Raw genomic sequence first — 18,537 nt, forward strand, 5'->3', positions numbered from 1 at the left:
GCAATTAACAGGGAAAAAGCTCTTAAGAAGAGTGCTGACGGTGTTTGGGAGCAGATCCTGCTTTCTATCTGCCCCTGGCAGAGGACTCATAGGACCACACATCAGGCCAGGCCTGAGAGGGCTTTGGGCAACATGTTGGGGAGAGGTAGCCTTGCCCAAGACAGGGGTTGGCACTGGATGGGCTTTGAGGTCCCATTCAACCAAACCATTTTGCAACTCCCCTCATGCTATGCATTTAGCTGGAGAGCATCCTGTGAGCCCCAGCCCCCAGCAGCTCTCCCTAGGAATCCGCATGTGCCTCTCCACAAAGAACATGGTTCTGCATTTGCACAGGCCACATGACATGACTCATCCCTGCTCACTGACCTACATAGTCACTTGTACCAGCGTGGGATGGGAACAAAGCACTGCTGCTCCTGGTTTGCAGCACTGCCTGCTTGCCCAGCTCCAGCCAGTGCTGAATGGCACAAGGCAGGCTGAGGCAGCATGCACATCTCTTGTTTTAAGAGAACTGTCCCAGGCTTGAAAGAGGTAAAAGTCTTATAAAGAAATGCACAACTGCAGCTTAAAGTCATAAAGCAATGCATCACAGCAACACAGCAATACAAAAATGTTGGCCACTAAACCTGTTAGAGTGATGGGTCCCACCAGCAGGGCAGTGCAAACACCTCATGGCTGACACATTGCCCTCATCAAAAGCTGAAAGGGTAGAAGGTTGGCAGCAAAGGACTCTCTGACCACCAGCTTACTGTAAGGTGACAGCTTAACTTACCCTCTGTTTGTTGTACTGTGTGTTGCCAGCTGCTTTTAAATTGATGTGCTAACTGCACTCCATTCTATCTTCAGCCATTCCCCAAATTGAAGAAGTGTTCACCACAATCCTTGCTCTGAGGATGCCTTAGAATGAGTCACACAGCTGTAATTGTGCCAGAGGGGTGACATGTGTGCAGGTCATGGTGCTTGGCAGCTCAGTAGGGTTGCACTAGCAAATGTTGTGCCAAGGAATCCAACATTGGGACACCGACTCTGTCCCTCCTTTCCACACCTGGGACCCTTTCTCTGATCCTTTTTCCATCTCTGTGGCACAGAATGACATCTCTGGCCCTACCAGGTCCGCCCATGGGACTGCTCTCACCCACACTCCATGGCAAGAGAAAGAGCCTGAGTGCTGCTTGTCTGCAAACATCACATTTTCCTCCCCCAAAAAATCACTTCCTCAGCAATTTTCACTTCTCATCAACTTTTTGCACAACTTACTTTTTCCTAAAGCCAGCACATGATTGCTCCCTGCCTTTTAACCCCTTCCTTCTCCTGTCAAATGGAAAAATGAAAAGTCTGTGGTTTAACATCTGGGCAATGAGCTCTCATAGGGCAGGAACACCTTGCTCAGAGGCAGCTCACAGCAGAAGTTTGTTTGAGAAAAGTGAATGTTGCTCATCTCTGTGCAACTGAGGATATACTGCTTTATATGAGGAGGATTTATCTGCAATGTATTGCGTTCCTCGGAGCCTTTACCTTTAGGGAAAGCCTCAGGAATGACTCCTTAATGCTTAGTTTTGTTATGAAAATGAACTTTAGCTATCTTATGAATTGTTTATCTTAAAGCTGCACAATCACGTTGATTATAAGAGTCTGTGTTATTCAAAAGAGTGCAGAATCTCCAGTGAGCAGATGGATATTGGAGAGATATGAGGGGTATTCTGCTTTTCAGATTCTGTTCCACTCATGTGCTTATTTCTTATACGAAGAAGAACAAGAATGTAATTGTATCGCAGTCCATTATTGTGATACAGAAGAAGCAATTATTCCATGTGTACAAAAAGATCATTAAATATTTCCACTGGTAACCACAAATCACAGTATAAGTATATTACAGTCATATTTTCATTACATTCCCCACAAGGAATGCAGCTAACAATTAATTCCAGCACCAGCAAGAGGAAATTGAAGCAGAGGATAATTTTTCATCCTCAAAAACAGACTGAGATTTAAAACAGAGAGACAAAAGGTAGCTGGGGCTGGACCAGTTGCTGGCTGGTGGGGCAATGCATGCAGACATGGGGGACTGAGGGTTTGCAGCCAAACAGGAGGAAGGTGGGACTATGTCAGGAGAGCGCTTAGGAGGTTTAAAACAAAAGATGCTATGGTTATCAGTGGGCATTTATCTTCCTTGCACCTTGTGACAGTTTCCAATTAGCTGCAAGGTACAAGACATATGTCTGTGCCACAGCCATAGCACAGAATGGGAAAATGCTGAATTCTTTCTCCTTTGAAGTGTTAAGTAAGAGAAGCAGAACAGCTTTGCAATCACTAACAGGTTACCAAGCACAGAGCTGAAGGCAGCTCTGAGATTGGCACAGAACAGTGTTCCAGGGCTCTGGAGGTTCCTCATTCTTTCATCATGAACCACAGGAGCACCAGAGCTATCAGGTTAGCTTCACTGATAATTGAAGCCTTCAGACATTGCAGCTAAACACTTCTCGTTCCACTGTTTATTTCTGGCTGCTTTGCAATTACAATCAGAAGTACAAAGCACGATGCCTTTCTCAACTCTTCCAATTCATGTAGTTTCTCCAAATAAAAGATTACCAGGAGGCCAGTTCTGAATTAGCCCTTTCAAGGAGTTCATCTTCCTTATTTTTGTGCAGGTATATGACTACATTCAGCACCTACAGAGTGAGGTGCTGCTACAAGCTGCCCAGAGAAGCTGTGGATGCCCCATCCCTGGAGGTGCTCAAGGCCAGGGTGGATGGGGCCATGGGCATCCTCATCTAGTTTCTGGTTCAGTGGGTGGCAATTCTGCCCATGGCAGGTGTTGGAACTGGATGATCGTTGAGATCCCTTCCAACACAAACCACTTTATGATTGTATGATTCTGTGATCGCAGTCTTCTAGTTACATAATGCACACACCTAATACAGGAAAACCTTTCCTGAACTGTTTCCTGAGTCTTTTTCTGGAAGGAATCACCAGCTGGGAGGCTGCCACTCTGATGGCAAAGCAGTCATTTCCATGTAGGTAACACCTATCCTTGGCGAGGCAATGGGACATTTCTTGGTGACTTTTATAACTTGGAGGTGAAAAGCTGTGCATCATGTTCTGACTTTCACACTTTCATCTACTGGAAAGTGTTCTCATTCCCACATAATCTATTTTTAACATCACTGTAATTTACTGCTGTACTTTCTCCCACTTTCTCTGAACTCTTCTATCAGTAATTCCGATTATCTGCTGAAGTGAAATTCCATCAGAATTAACACAGTAAATCCATTTATCAAAGCAGAGAACACAGTGCCCATCTGTAGTATCTCTAATGTTTCCATTTCAGGTAAAATTCTTTAAAGTTAGAGCTATGTAATTCAGATTAACACTGGTGTAAGAGTGGAACTGGATCTTAAACTTAATGCCTCAGGGTCCTTTTTTCTGGATCTCTGTAGCTATTCTCTACCTCTACTGCAATTCTCAAACTGGAAGATATGACGAGAGCAACCTACACAGCCAAAAAGGGAGTTCCCTACAGCCAGCATTTACTGCCAACACAGGCAAACATTGGGTAATCCCTATGACTCTGAATGTCCTGGCATATCTCTGCTGGGAAAACAGACAAGTCAGCGTCCATGTAGAACAATTTCTGATGAAACAAAAAAGAAAAACAAACAAAAACTTTGCAAAGCACTTCTGATAACAGATGTTGTAAAGAAAAGGTTAGTGGGTCAATAGATGAAAACGTGGGATCCTTTCTAGCGTAGCATTTTCCAGCCTCCTACTCAGTCTACTTTTAAAAGCAAATAGTATTCCACCCCAGGGAACATTCTCGCTCCACTGTAAATCTTGGAAAATACCTATTTTCTACTGCTTGTCATTTTTCCCTCTGAATTTCCACCTTTTTCTCCTTCCTGTTGTTCATATTCTCAAATAACATTTACCTGACCTTTTTTTTTTTCACTAAATATTGTTGGTTATTGGTTATTGACTGTGGGACAGCCTGGGAACACCCACTGTCTATGATTTTAATCTTATGCAACTACTCATGGTGTTCAGAGAAGGTGGGCGTCACGCAGGTTGCAGAACACAGCCAGCCCAGACCAAACAGAGGTTTCAGTTTGCCCTCCCAGACATTTTCCAAACTTCAGGCAACTCGAGGTTTAGCAACTTTATGAACAGAAATGGCTTCACATGCAATAGGTTTCCTTCCAGTAATTTGCTCTATCCATTTCTCCATCTTTGGAAACAACGTACTGTTGTAGGTTGCAGAGGTCAGATTCTGTTGAAGAGAGCTAGAAGAAATTCTTCTGTGTGTTATATGTTACAGTCTCATCATCTGTGTCTATTTTGTGCTAAGTGAGAACAAGACTGTCTTCAGATCCTAAAAAAAAAAAAAAAAATTGCTTAGGTTCTGCAGGTTTGGATGTTGCTAAGTCAGTACACAGCTTTTTTTCCCTGTGAGTGATAAAATCACTGCCTCAGCATGTTGCTGGATATATCAGCCTCAATATTGAAACACATTGAGCTCTCAGATGTTAAAAGTAACTAATAAAGATTGAGTTCTGCTTTCCTGAACCTGCACAGCTGCCATGATCTAACAGAGCCACCTGAACACTTACTGACCCCAGCTGCCACATACTCACTCTGTGCTACCTGATAACAGCACGTCCCAGAGGAAGCCATGTGCTTAGAAGCTGCACAGAGCTGTGCTTGGAGGCGAGCAATGATATTCATTAAGACCTCACCCCACGCTCCACATTATGACTTTGGTGCTGGCTGTAATTACTGAACAAGCTGAGCACTCTAGCAACCTATTATTAAAAAAGCACAGGTGAGTCTAGCTATTAGAGGTGCTGCCTATTTGGTCTGGGGGGAAAAAAAAACACCTAAATGAGAGCAACTCCTCCCTTTCCATGCAGTCTCACCTGATCTCTGCTGATCTGTCACACCCTTACAACTTTTAGCTGAGTAAGATGAAACTACAGAGGAAAACATGCCTTAATGTGATTCAGTACCAGGCTAAGCTGTGAAAGGTGTATCCTTGTTCCTCCATCATTAAGCTAAACATAGCAACTCCCCTCTCCCATCACTGGCTGTGCTTGCTGGCCAGCCTTGGGGTCAGTTCTGCTCACAGACACACATCTGTGGGACTTCATCCCCAGTGGCGACACACTGCTGGGGGGTGGTTCCTGCAGGACAGAAGCCTGTTCAGCCAGGGCTTGAGTTGTTGCTGCTGCCAGCATTCTCATTACAGTGGTGTCAGCTCTCCAAACCAGCAAGAACCAGTACGAACCTCTCACTGTTGTAAGCATCTGACTCCTGCTAAAATAAGTCATCTAGGAATATGGGTTGCCAGAAGCACACATGGGGAAATAAACAGTTTTGGGATGTGCAAGAACATGGGGAAATAACCTAAAAGCCAGGAGCAGTAATTCAGTGGGAGAAACAATTCTGTGACCTCGGGATTCAAATTGCCACATCGATGTCAATGGCCAAAGACATAAAGTGTACAGGATTGGACCTCTGGGATTTGGTTCTGCAAGGCAGCAAGCATTCCCAAATGGTGCAGACCACACTGCCTTCCCAAAGAAACAGGAATTTAGAGGAGTCTGAAATTCACAAAGCTGCTAGCACAAATATTCCTGAACATGGAGGAGATGAGAGAATCATACGTTGGAAAAGACCTCTAAAATCATCTAGTCCAGCCATCAGCCCATCCCAACCATGCCCACTGACCATACCCCTCAGTGCCACATCTCCACGGTTCTGGAACACGAGGGACGGTGATTCCACCACTTCCCTGGGCAGCCTGTGCCACTGCATCAGCACTCTTTTTGAGAATAAATATTTTCTAATATCCAACCTGAACCTCCCTTGGCACAACTTAGGCCACTCCCTCTCATCCTATCAGTTACCTGGGAGTGGAGGCCGACCCTCATCTCACCACAACCTCCTTTCAGGGAGCTAAAGAGGGTGATAAAGTCTCCCCTGAGCCTCCTCTTCTCCAGACTGAATCATCCCAGTTCCCTCAGCATCTCCCCCTCAGACTTACACTCCTGTCCCCTTTCAGCTCCAATATGCTTCTCTGGACACACTGCAGGGCTTCAACGTCTTCTTGGAGTGAGGGGACCAAAACTGAACACAACACTCAACATGCAGCCTCACCAGTGTTGAGTACAGAGGGTCAATCACCTCCTGCTGGCTGCACTATTTCCAATACAAGATATGGACACAATCCATGAGTAAAAATCGTAAAAGGTTGATGATTTAAACATCTAAACATTTGAACTTGAACTGACAGTCTGCATTAAGACCCAAACTCCCCATCCTCTACCAACTTAAAGTAAATACAAGTACTGTTCAGGCAACCCATGTTTGCTGCTGATGGTGAAAAAGAAGGACATTTTGCTGGGGCCACCAGCCAGAAATACATGGAAGCTCAAAGCTCTGTGATGAAGGCAGCCTGCTGCCCAGAGCCATGGATGTGACAGATGTTCCTGCACCCCTCTACTTCAATCAATGCAGCCTGCTGGTCCTAAGTCAAGTTTTCATATAGTATGCAGAGGTCACTACATCCCAGGCTGGTTAATCCTCAACCCAGGCAACCCATGCCTAGATAACAGAGGATTGATTTCCATAGTGGAATTATAGACAATTGACTACAAACTGCCCATTCAGTTTTCGACCTACAAGGAAAATGTTTCAATGAGTATCGGTGATAACCAAAGTTCATTAAGAAAAAGAACAAAAAGATAATGAAGTAGCTTATTTAAGGCATGAGTTATTGTTTGCTGGTTTAAAAAGCAAAGAGATGCTATGTGACGGTTACAGAAAAACAGTATATCCAGCATAACTTGACACACTGTGAGGAAAGTGGATTTCATCCAGTTTTGCATCTTCCCCATTTCCCGATAGTCTAAGTATCAGGTGGCATTACTGAATGGACTAAAGGAGGAAAGCTATCAGGAAATCAGTCTGAAACAGCTATGGCTAAGGCAGTTTGGGAAAAAAAAAATTAAAAATGCAGTTAGAAGCAGATTAAGTCACTAGCAGCACCGCTAGATAGCTAATTCAGACATATATATTAAGGTTTGCTGCATTTTCTCTTGTTCTGTAGTCATGTGTTGACACCCACATATGGGACTGTGAGCCTAGAAGGGTGATTTTTACATGCATTAGATTGGAATAAAGAACAACATTTTGCCTTTTGTTCCTTTGACTAGTTGAGTCGGTGGATCTGTTCTAAACAGATCCAGAGTAGCATAAGGTGTTGCTCCTGACTTTGCTAGATGTTGTAAAGAAAAACACGAGATAAGTCAAACAGGATTTTTGCTAAAGGAAACAAATCTGTGTAAAAAATGTGAATTAAATATCTCATATCTCGGTACCAATCCAAACTTTTGCAAAGATAGGACTGACCAACTCTGCAGCTGTGAGTTAGGTCACCATAGGCTCCCAGGCCATTCATTCTGTTGGGTATCATTTGGACAGTAAAGAAGCCTTAGTAACAGTTTTGCTGAACTTCATTACCTAGAGTCTAGGTCCAAATTATTTTCCTCACGCTTGTGTTAAGCGTTACATCTCACCAAGCCATTCCTCCAGGGTAAAAGTGGAATTGTATTTCTCCAGTCATAAATATTCTCTGTTCTCCTTGGACTTCTGGCAGTCTTTTTTCACACTGAACAGCAGTCTTTCAAAAAGTCTTGAGTAAAGTTGTTTTATGGACAGTATTACATCAAATTAAGTTTTTAATTGTTTTTCAGTTGTTTTCTATCTGTTCCTGAAGAAAGGTTTATTGCAAAAGCAATGACACGCTCCACTGCTTGGGAAGAGCTACAGACAAGCTCCCCTGAAAGTTTGTTCCTCATAAGGAGTGTATTTGCAGAGCAACCTTCTCCCAGCCCTTGTTCTCTCTTTTCCCCTGGGAAATATATTGATGGACATATTTCATCTTGAACATGAAACAACAGTAGGGACTATTTCTATGGAGAGTGCAGATATATTATGCAGAAGGGAGCATTACAGATATGCCAATAACTCTTACAGTGTTTATCACACATCTCAATGATCAGTGTAATTAGTAGCTATCTGTAAAAGGCACAGTCTAGTCTGAAGCAGTCGTACTAGATACATTAAAAAAAAAAAAAACTGGAAATTTCCTTTTTCATTCAACTCAATTTTTCATGAATGAATCTTTTGGAACAAACCCTTTTTGTTTTCTTTTGCATTGAAATGGATTGGTAAAGAGTATTTCCTAATCACAACACAAAGTTAATGACCTCCCTCAGCAAATTAGGCTGTGGACTTTAAACGTGTGCTAGAAAATTCAAGTATAAATTTAACTTTTGCTCATGGAGAAAGTCATGGGCAGTCAGAACATTTCTGACTGCTGCCAGATCAAATATCAGATACTCGTGACAAAGTTTATCTTGTGAATAGGCAAGACTCAGCTTTGGCAGGTGCAGATAGGTGAGCAGAAAGGGACACACTCTTTTCACAATATCTTGAAAGCACCTTTGCTACTAAATGAGTCTTTGGTAATAACCCAAGACCAAACAACATGGCAAATTCTGCTCACCCGGCTCAGATGAGAAATCACAGCAGTGTCAATGAAACAAACATAAATAGAGCTAGAAAGATTTGCCCACATCTGTTGGCAAAAACAGACAAATATTCAGAAAACACAGTGATGATGGGATAAGAGTTTGAAGGACAGAGGGAAATGTCACTGGCCACTCATACACACCTCACCAATGTGATTAATTGCAGCACCCAGGGAAAAGGCAAGACCTGAAGGAGGAACACTTTTCCGAGGGTAGCTGCCAGAAGATGAGGATTAGGTGCTGCTGTTCTATAGCTACAGTCTGTTTGCTTACAAGAAGCAAGAAAAACACTTCAGAGAAACAGGATTAGTAATACTAATCTCAAAGTCATGAGGAAGATGGTTTATATATATTTGTACTTTAACAAGTATCAAGTGGGGGAAGAGAACTGGCATCATTTTTAGCCTCCTTTCTTAATGAAAAAAATATTGCTGCCTTGTCTGGTATTTGCTTCCCTACTCACAACTTTAAATGTTCTGATTAATCTTAACCTGGTTTTACAACTGCATGAAGGTAACTCAGTGAGTAAAGTTCCAGATGTATTCAGGATTAATGCAGCAATCATAAGACAGAATCATATGTGCCTTTTTATAAACTCCACTTATGCCTGACTGAGGGAAAGACTCAACACATGCTTACAAGTATCTACAAAGGAGCTTACAAAGATCCCAAAAGCTAGAAAAGTTAGTGGTTTACTATCGGTGGAAAGATGTGAGCTCATAGGAAACTATTCAGCACCACATTTGTGACATGGCTTGGTGGTTAACATCATGAGACATTCTTACCAAATACAGAAGACAAAACCGCTCCAGCTCTACGAGGAGTCTTCTGCAGCACAATGAACTTCAGAGGGCCTCTGCAGCTCCTATCCCAACCAACTCAGCACTGGAGATGAAGTATGCCACAGTATGGAGGAGAAGTGAACTAGATCGGAGAAAGGATACACCTGAAAGCAGCAAACCAACCTATTTTATCTGGCTCGAGTCATAGAATCACAGAATCATAGAATCATCAAGGTTGGGAAAAGACCACTAAGATCATGAAATCCAACCATCAACCCATTACAACCATGCCCACTAAATCATGCCCCTAAGACCCCATGATGCTTCACAGAATGCATACACAGAGATTGGGCACAGGGTAAGGGCAGGCAACAGGAATAAGTCTGCAGGGATACCAGTAAGGAGGACTATCCATCAATAAATGCTTGCACAATCTCGGATTCAACACATTTTTTATAAGACAGACAAAAATTGAAGACCTACAGTAAAGGATGAGGGGGAATGGCTACACTGTGATGATAAAAGTCTTAAAGCAGCCTGGGAAGTTTACTTAGCCTGAGGGACTCTGCAGAATAATTACAATGAACCCAGTAAGATATCATCCAGTGTAAAAGCATCACTGTTTGGCTCTGTGGAGTTCAAACTCTAAATTATTCCTATTTATTTCTTAAAGACAAGAATAAATAGCTGAACCTTGAAGCAAATAAGTGAGCAAGAATTTCAAACAAGAAAAAGAATTTTTAATAAAATGAAACCCTCATATATTAAAGTTTTTTATTAGATCTAAAGAAAGGCACTAAGTACATTTTGTATTGTTCCCATAAGGCATGTATGAAGCAATGGCACCTGGAGACTATGCAATTCTTTCAAGACTAGGCAGGATAAATCAGTTTGCAGTAAGCTCCAGGCTTTTATAGCTGCAGCTATGCAGAAGCTGAGCGAGGGTCAGGTTTATACAGCACCTCAGCTGTGGAGCTCAGTTTCACTATTCCTTATGTCACAAGCATTTTTATTAATGCCTGTACAAAGAAAGACTCAATTATCTGTTAACAGTAGATCAGTCCTAAGTGTTCATTATGATCTCTTCATAAGTGTGTAGATCTTAGATCTTTACAGATCTGCTTACAATAACAGATGCAGCGGACACCTTGTAAGGTTGAAACACTGATATAAATACACCTTTCATGAGCACGAGCAACTTGCAATTTTCAAAGCAGCTTCAGGTATTTGGACTCATTTATCTGGCCTTAATGTTCACCTAGGAAACATCTGTGGAAAACTCACATGCTGGAAGACAGGCTGGTAAATACATGCCTTGCTTTTCAGCAGCGCCAAGCTCCAAGTCCTACTAAGGCTGGGAGAAGTTGTGCACTTCTGAACACAAAGTCAATGCATGGGACAGTTTCCTCCTTTGTGGCTGTAACCACAAGGCCTCCCATCCAAAAAATACCCCATCTGAAATGTGAAATAAATATGAGCAGGACAATTATTTATACTAAATCCACTTTACATGGTGTGACCACAAGAAATGGGCTCATATTTATCAATTTTATATAAGCCTTTACATTGCCAGGCCAGTGTAAAAGGCCATTTGTGTCAGTAGGAATCAGGCCCTCTTTGTCTTTTGTGCATGCAAGCACAACATTGCAAATATTTACCCAATTAGATAGTTAGCTCCACCCAAGCATGAGCAAACAAAAACAACTGCTCATAGCATTCCAGAGAAACAACACAGCACGAGAACAAAGATTTCCACACACAAACACAAGCAACCAGCTAACCACAAAACAGCAAAGCCAGCAGAATTTTTAATCGTAAAAAAGAGGGGCAAGTTCTCTTTGTAACAACAAATCTTTGTGCTAATAATTCAAAAGCAGGAGATAGATGCCTGCTTCATTTTTCTAACTGAGATTCCTTTAGTGAATCTGGGAAGAATAAATACGTATGCAGTTCAACAGATGCCAAGGTTGGCTGATGAGAAGACTGATAGCTTCTAGGATGGATGCAAAACCATTTTAGCATCTAAGATGGAATATAAAACCATTTTATCTTCAGAAATTTTGTGCTTATATCTCCTGTTTCCCCAGATTGAGGTATCATTCTTTATTCCTTGTTTTTTTCTCCCTCACCATATGTGGGACATAAGAAACAAGTAACGCTGCAGAGGTTAATGCCTGTTTGTCAGGAGGTCTTTTTGCAATCACAATTTCTGAACCTCTGCAATGAAGGTATCAATCTCATCTTTACTAATGCCTCCAAGCCCTGACACTGTGAGGCAACTCACAAACCAACCTGACCAGACTGAAACCTGGGTGGTTGCTGGACCTTCTGACTGTACTGCATTATAGCAAGGTATAAACATATAGCTGCCCTCTGACCTCAAAGCTTCAATCTAGACTACTTTAGAATTTACTTCTGGATACAGAAAGCAAAAGCTTTTGCTGCAGACAGAGGAGAGAAGCAGGCACCTCCCAGGCCAGCTCAGACGGAGATCCATCAAAGAACTACTTCCTTCTGCTGCCTGCAAAGGCAACAGGAACCTGGGCTTGAGCAGAGGCACCTCTATGAGTGGGTTGCTCTGGGCAGGCTGAGTGAGTGCAGTGCACGTTCCTGCACCACAGTCTGCTCTCTTGGATTTTCAAATCCAGCAAGCCCGAAGAATACAGTAAGTGAAGCTGACAGCGTGCAGCTCAGACCATTAACAAGCTGCAATTTGCAGAATCTTAACCTAATATATGATTTAAGATGACACTGTTAGCAATACCTGTAAAAAAAAAGTAAAATTTACTACGGCGTGTTTGAAGCAGTTGTATAAGGATCACCCATAGAACAATAGCAAGACCTATATTAGCATATAACCAACAACTTAGCTCATAATTATGCCTTTGATTTTACATGCAAGTGACCTGATCTCATTATTACAATTAAAGTGTTTCTTCATGAGTAAAAGCTGAAGGGTTTGGCTCTAAAGAAATACATTTTTCAGCACATCCCGGCTTCAGCAATTTCTAAGCTATTGCCCCAGGGAAAGTTTTAGGCCTCCTACACGCGGCGCTTCTTTAAAGTTGAGTTTGGCAATCCGAAAATTCCTACCACCTCAGTACAGTGAACTGCATTGAGGAGTACTGCTGGTGTCATCATGAAATGGGAATCTTGAGATTATGCCTGAAAGTGGCAATGTCTGGACAACTAATCACGATGCAGTGTAGACACCACATTTCCATATCACATCATACAGTAATGTGTACACAAGTCCTCTTTCTGATGTCTTTGCTCTGCACTGGTTTTCCTGGCTGTACCATAGAATCATTTGTGTTGGATGGAACCATTAAAGGCCATCTGGTCCAACTCCCCTGCAGTGAGCAGGGACACCTACAGCTCCATCAGGTGCACCTGATGCACCTCTGACCTTGCGTGTCTCCAGGGACGGGGCATCCACCACCTCTCTGGGCAGCCTGTGCCAGTGCTTCATCACACTTATTGTAGTGTATACTGCAAAGCTTTTCCCAATGCTCTGTTCACAGCTGAGACTGTTCTCTGAATATGAGTCTACAATGTGATGGGAGAACAAATCAAACAATCGCTTGTGCTTCAAGGTGAACTTAGCTCTACATAGTCACGCTCTCAAAATGGTCCTCTGACCACATTCAGGTAGTTATAAGGAGTCCTACAAGTGAACTAGCTATGCCCCTAAGTACTTTTTTTTTTTTTAAGCAATATGAATTGGGCAGAGCCATACTACATAGAGAGCTCTAGACAAAAGTGTTTTCCATATGATAGCAATGGCTCTAGAACTCCCAACCATTGTGTTCCAGAGCTTAAGGAAAACAAAGATGGAGAGATGTAACCATGGTGTGTGATACTGAGTCTATTCCTGGTAGCTACAGCTCTGCTATTTCTAGTTATTGCTACAGTACAGCCAGGCAAGGAAGAAGCAGAGCAGAAAAGAGCTCATCGGATTTAGATCTTACCTATCTCATCAGACACCAAGGCTACAGCTAGTTCTCCCAGAGAGGAACAGTCATTCTGTTTGACACAGTGAGATGAGTTTGGAAAATGAAAATGCTGCAAGGATCCTTCTCTGTAACTACCTGTTACAACTGTATAACTACAGGAGAGAGTGTCACTACACGTCTCCCCTGCTGTACCATGAGGAAATTTAAGGATTTAAGCATGTAGTGGGGGAGTAGCTCCTTTGTGGTGGATTCATGGTAACCCTACTAGCTATCATACACATTCAAGAAGCATCCTCCCCAGGCACTTGACAAAAGTGGGAAGATTTCTATTATGAAAGGTTAAAAAGTGCTGGAATTGTGTACCACAAGAAGAAGGCTATCAGGGGAACTTATTTCACATTACAAACTTTGTGGAAATTATCATTTCATTCAATGAGGGAATGCATGAGACCCAAATCACTAAAGAATTAAAAAATATTTGAGCTAGTGATCAGCCATGGCTGTACATGAGAGCCCTTCCACATACAGAGAAGCCCCTTCATGACGATTTGTAAGCATCAGATATAGAAATGTACTTTTGCAGTTTCTTCTCCAGGCTAGTAATGTTTCCATCAACGATAATCTATAGCAAAGACAATGTGTCTTCTGCTTTGCTGAGTTTTTTAGCAGCACATATGTTATTTATGTCAACTATATTTTACATTACCATGACTTAGACTATTATTATAAAAAGTTGGCCAACCTCGCAAACCTACTAATGTCATTGAAGAAGCAATTTGTTGCCAACACAACAACAAAAAGTACTTTTTCCTAATGAAGTTTAGATCAAATCACCGTCTTGAATATGAAGTCTGGACTGACTGAACTAGCTGCTACAGAGCTACACAGAATGATGGCGATGAATGAAGTTGCAGCTGAGACAAAGACACTGTCTTTGTGTCAGGACAGAGGTTCATTGAGAGTGAGTCACTCCCCACAGCTGTATGTGGGATGCTGATTAGCTAATTATATGATAGCTGCTACATGAATTTATAGACACTTGAAGACTGCAGTCTCCATATAATTGTTCTTTCTGTTTTGCTTTGGTAGGAAAGCAGCTAGAGAATTGTCTGCAACTAAACAACAGAAAAAAAACTTCATTTGTCATATGGCCTGCATGATATTAACTGCAGAAAGAAATAGCTTTGTTAGGGTTTAATTTCCATGCTAAGACTCCAACTTCCGTTTGTCACCCTCAGATTATAGACTAGCAGCAACATTTTTACATTTAACTCACTGTGGATGACTCACATTATTACAGACTAACCACCAACACACTCTGTTTTAACCCCTTTGTTTTACACGCCTGAAGTGTTCTGGCTAGGGCTTGTTTTGTTGGGAGCCTGTCCTTTTTGCATAGTGCTTATTGTACCATGTAATAACTCTCTGTACTTCTCCTTTTAGCTTTTAATGAGATCCTGCACAACTTACGGACTTACACGACTTCACAAAATCACACTATAGAATTCTGCATCCACCTTGCTATGGAGGTACAGTGATCTCCAAGGAAGCATCATGCAACATAGAGGCTCCAGTGAAAGTTCCAGAGAATTCACACCACTGCACTGAAAACAAAAGCAAAGAATTCAGTCTGATATACTGCGAGTCATGACAAGAGATTTTTTGAACTATTGTGCATAAAGTTGGCATCAGGAATCAAACAAAGCATGTCACTAAATCCTCTTATGGAGACACAGGAGATTAAGGTTTAGGTTATGACCGGGAAAGCCCTTTTCTTTGTATCAATAGGAGAAAGCCTGAAAGGTGAATAAAATTCCAAAGTCTCTAGTGAAGCAGAGGGAGAGCAGTGTTAGGTCTTGTTCAGCAGCAGGGAAACTGATCATTTCTGTGGTTCTCTGCCACTGCCTTCTCTCAGCAGCCAGCTCAGTTTTTGACTCAGTGTGAATAGGGAGGAATGCAAAATGCCCCAGCATCCCACATGAGGTTTCCTGCCTAAGAGGCCCAGGAAACAGCCTTTGTGAAACTCATTTTGTCACATTTCAGAATGTCAAAGTTTAATACAGAAGGCAGGAAAAAACAGGTGAAATTATTTATGTAACGAGTAGTGATGCTGAGCACTTGCAGATTCTGCTGTCTTTGCTCAGGAATGAGATAAAAATAACTGTCATTAATCTCACAGAGACACATGAGCACTTCTTTCCAGAAATAACTGTTCAGCATAAAATTTCAGGCAGTAATCAAAGCTTTCTGAGGCCAAACCCTTTTTAGGATTCTAAAAGGAAATCCAAACCATAATGAGTATAAAACAACACAAATATGATGGGGCATTTAACCTTTACTCTAAGCAGATGATTTCAGGAAACACATGACTGGGGCCAATTTCTCAGTTGGTGAATATTCACACTGCTGCCATTGGTCATAGAGAAACTGCCGCAAGTGTTACCATATCAGAAGTTAGTCTCTGCCAACTGAAAGAAGCCTGGGGAAAAAAACAAGGGCACCACAATATTCTGTTATAAAAAAAAAAAGGTAAGAAAATATGCTATAGGAAGGAGGAAGGGAGACATATGCACAAGGAAAGGAAAACGCAGCATAAAAAAATGGTTAACAGGTTCTTTCAGGAGAGAAAACCAGCAAATGCAACGCAAGGGAATCTGAACTCTGCACAGGCACTGAGGATATAGGTAGGGCTTGGGGGTGGGAAATGAATACAGAAAGTTATATTTTCAAATAAAGTAGAGATGTAGCACAAGCAAGGATGATTTAGTGTTTGTTTCCCTGAGGTCAACTCCAGAAAGAGATTTCTTACAAAGATGGGTTGTTTTATGTCAGATCTGCAGTCCTGCTGGTAAATCTTGAAGATTCATCAGGAAAGAACATTTCACAGGGAATGAGTTCTAGTCCTCAGAGTTGCTGAAAGCAGTGCATAGCAGTCCAGGAGTATGGAGAAACTGCCTGTGTCAATTCAAAACATGTATCTGGTTGCTGTGAAGGGAAGCATTGTATCTACATGTGATTTCCTGGAACAAATCAAATGTTTCTGCAGAGGAAATCATAAAATGCTGACAATAAAGTTCTCTTCCCTGAAAAAAAAAAAAAAAGAAAAAAAGAAAAAAAAGTTAATTTAAACTTACTGCATTTAATGTCATTTGTTCAGGGAAAAAAAAAAAAGAAGAAAAGGAAATGAGTGGTGCAATGCAAAACACAATTGCAATGTGAGTAACTTACAAGAGTAAGAAACAGAACTATGTACGCTGACACTGGTATGCGTGGTGAGGCAGGAAGATGGAAAAGGCATATTCTTCCAAGATGCAAACTGAAACTCTGAATTCATGGGCACGTCCACACTTTGTTGGCATATGTGGCAGAGCATCCATGTGTTCCATTTCACTATGACAAAGCCAAACCAGCAGTGTTTATACAGATGACAGCAACATTATAGTCAATCTAGAAGCAGTGAACAGTAAAGTGACATCTTTGAAATGAAAGATTTTTTCTATTTATTGATATTTTAATTTACCTTCCCCTTTAAAAAAAAAATAGTTGCTTCAATATACTATTGCAATACAACAAAAATAGAGTCTGAACATTTACAATGCCACGTACAGAGAACATGTATATGACAGTCCAGCAGTAAAATCCAGGAGGCAGACATGGGCTCATCCAAAGTTGGTTGCTATTAACAGGAAAATATTTGGCTTTTCTGCCCCATCCAGCAGTGGCAGTAACACTTTATCCACCACAAAGCCAAGTATCTTGTCCAAAGTTGCCCTACGCAGTGTGCTCAGCTATCCTAACTCTTTGCACACCAGGAATTGATAAGAGATTAGAAGGAATAACTATATCCTAGGTTGATTTTTCACTTTATGATATACAAAAGACCTGTTTCTTTCCATATGTTTTACTGACATTTGTTACACTGAACACGCTGATTAAGTACAACCAAGTTGAATGCAGACCATCATTCCACCCTTCACTGCTACAGCAACTGCAAAGATATTCTTAAATCCTCAGTGTCATCGCTCAGGAAGGCACCAGGTCCTGTGCTCTTTCCAACTGCAAGCAGGGCATGCCTTGTGTGAAAAAGAAGCCCTGCTGGCTCCAGTGAGGCCAGCTAAATAAACAAGAAACACGGTTATTCTTACTGTACCAACACACTAGTCCCAATGCGTCCTGGAGAAATGACGTCTGAAAAAAGAAACCCTGCAGCTACACAGACATTTTCTAGTGCTAGACAGGGTATCAAGTACACATCTAGACAACCGTCTCTGCTCAGCCAGACCCTTGCAGAGGGTGGACCTGCACTTAGCTGCATTTCACTGACACTGCGCTGGGCTGGGTGCACCCTGGCCCAGGCTTTGGCACTGGCTGGGGCAGCAGCTGTTCAAGTTCTCAGTGTGGAAACGTAACAGATGCTCAGAGCCACCTGGGCACCCCGCAGCCTTGAGCACATGATCTGCCCTGGCTTTGTCAGGATCTCCTTGCACGGCCATTTCAGATGCGTGTAGGTGTGGCACTGAGGGCCGTGGTTTAGCGGGCATGGTGGTAATAGCATGATGGTTGGACTTGATGATCTTAGAGGTCTTATCTAACCTTAATGATTCAAGGATTCTATGGAGGACTACCCATCCTTTGACCTTCAGGACACACCACACAGGGGCAGGTGCCATCTCCTGAGGGGACAGCCCAGTGTGGAGGTGCAGGCAAGCCTGAGGACCACAACCACTGCCACCATCACCATCAGTCACCACCGCACTCTACTGTGTGCTGTTTTGATGCCGCAATGGACAGACATAAAACAGTCACAGCGTGTCCAAGATGGTGAAAGGTATGGAGGGAGATGGGTGTGAGGAGCAGCAGATATCCCTGGGTTTGCTTGGGCGCAGAGCAGAGCAGGCTGAGGGGAGGCCGCTTAGCCATACAGCTCCACACAGGGAGCGCTGGGACAGTGACCTCAGACACCGCGTTTGGGTTTGGGTGGTGCAGCGCGGATCCACAGCCCGTCCAGCAACGCTCCCCGCGTTCTCGCCCCGCCCCACCCTCCATTGGCCGCTCGGCGCTGCGGCCGTCACCCGGCGGGCGGGGAGGGGGGAAGAGAGGGGCGGGAGCGTGGTGTGTCCCGCACGTCATATCAGCCGCCCGCCCGCCATTGGCCGCGCCGCCTCACCCCAGCGCTGGGCGGGCGGCCGGGCCCGGCGCGCGACTCCCGCG

The 18,537-nt window shown here is 42.8% G+C and overlaps 2 long non-coding RNA genes across 3 annotated transcripts in view; both read right to left on the minus strand.

The window, feature by feature from the left end:
* The window catches only part of LOC104911333 (uncharacterized), a 28,792-nt gene extending 27,468 nt beyond the window's left edge, over positions 1 to 1,324 (minus strand). Inside the window, exon 1 of the long non-coding RNA XR_014884130.1 lies at positions 773 to 1,324. This is a non-coding gene — a long non-coding RNA (uncharacterized LOC104911333). The remainder of the gene's footprint in view (positions 1 to 772) is intronic.
* A 2,814-nt stretch (positions 1,325 to 4,138) lies between these two features.
* On the minus strand, positions 4,139 to 18,421 carry LOC104911334 (uncharacterized). 2 transcript variants are annotated; one of them, XR_004160051.2, is made up of 5 exons: positions 16,555 to 18,421; positions 16,136 to 16,409; positions 14,844 to 14,930; positions 9,374 to 9,534; positions 4,139 to 4,366 (listed from the first exon to the last, which is right to left on the minus strand). It is a non-coding gene; the product is annotated as an uncharacterized LOC104911334 (long non-coding RNA). The 2 variants fall into 2 exon arrangements; XR_014884132.1 differs by having other exon boundaries at positions 9,374 to 10,825; positions 16,555 to 18,341.
* Between the last annotated feature and the right edge of the window lie 116 nt (positions 18,422 to 18,537).

The sequence above is a fragment of the Meleagris gallopavo genome, chromosome 6 (assembly GCF_905368555.1).
Source record: "Meleagris gallopavo chromosome 6, MGAL_WU_HG_1.1, whole genome shotgun sequence".
NCBI lineage: Eukaryota > Metazoa > Chordata > Aves > Galliformes > Phasianidae > Meleagris > Meleagris gallopavo.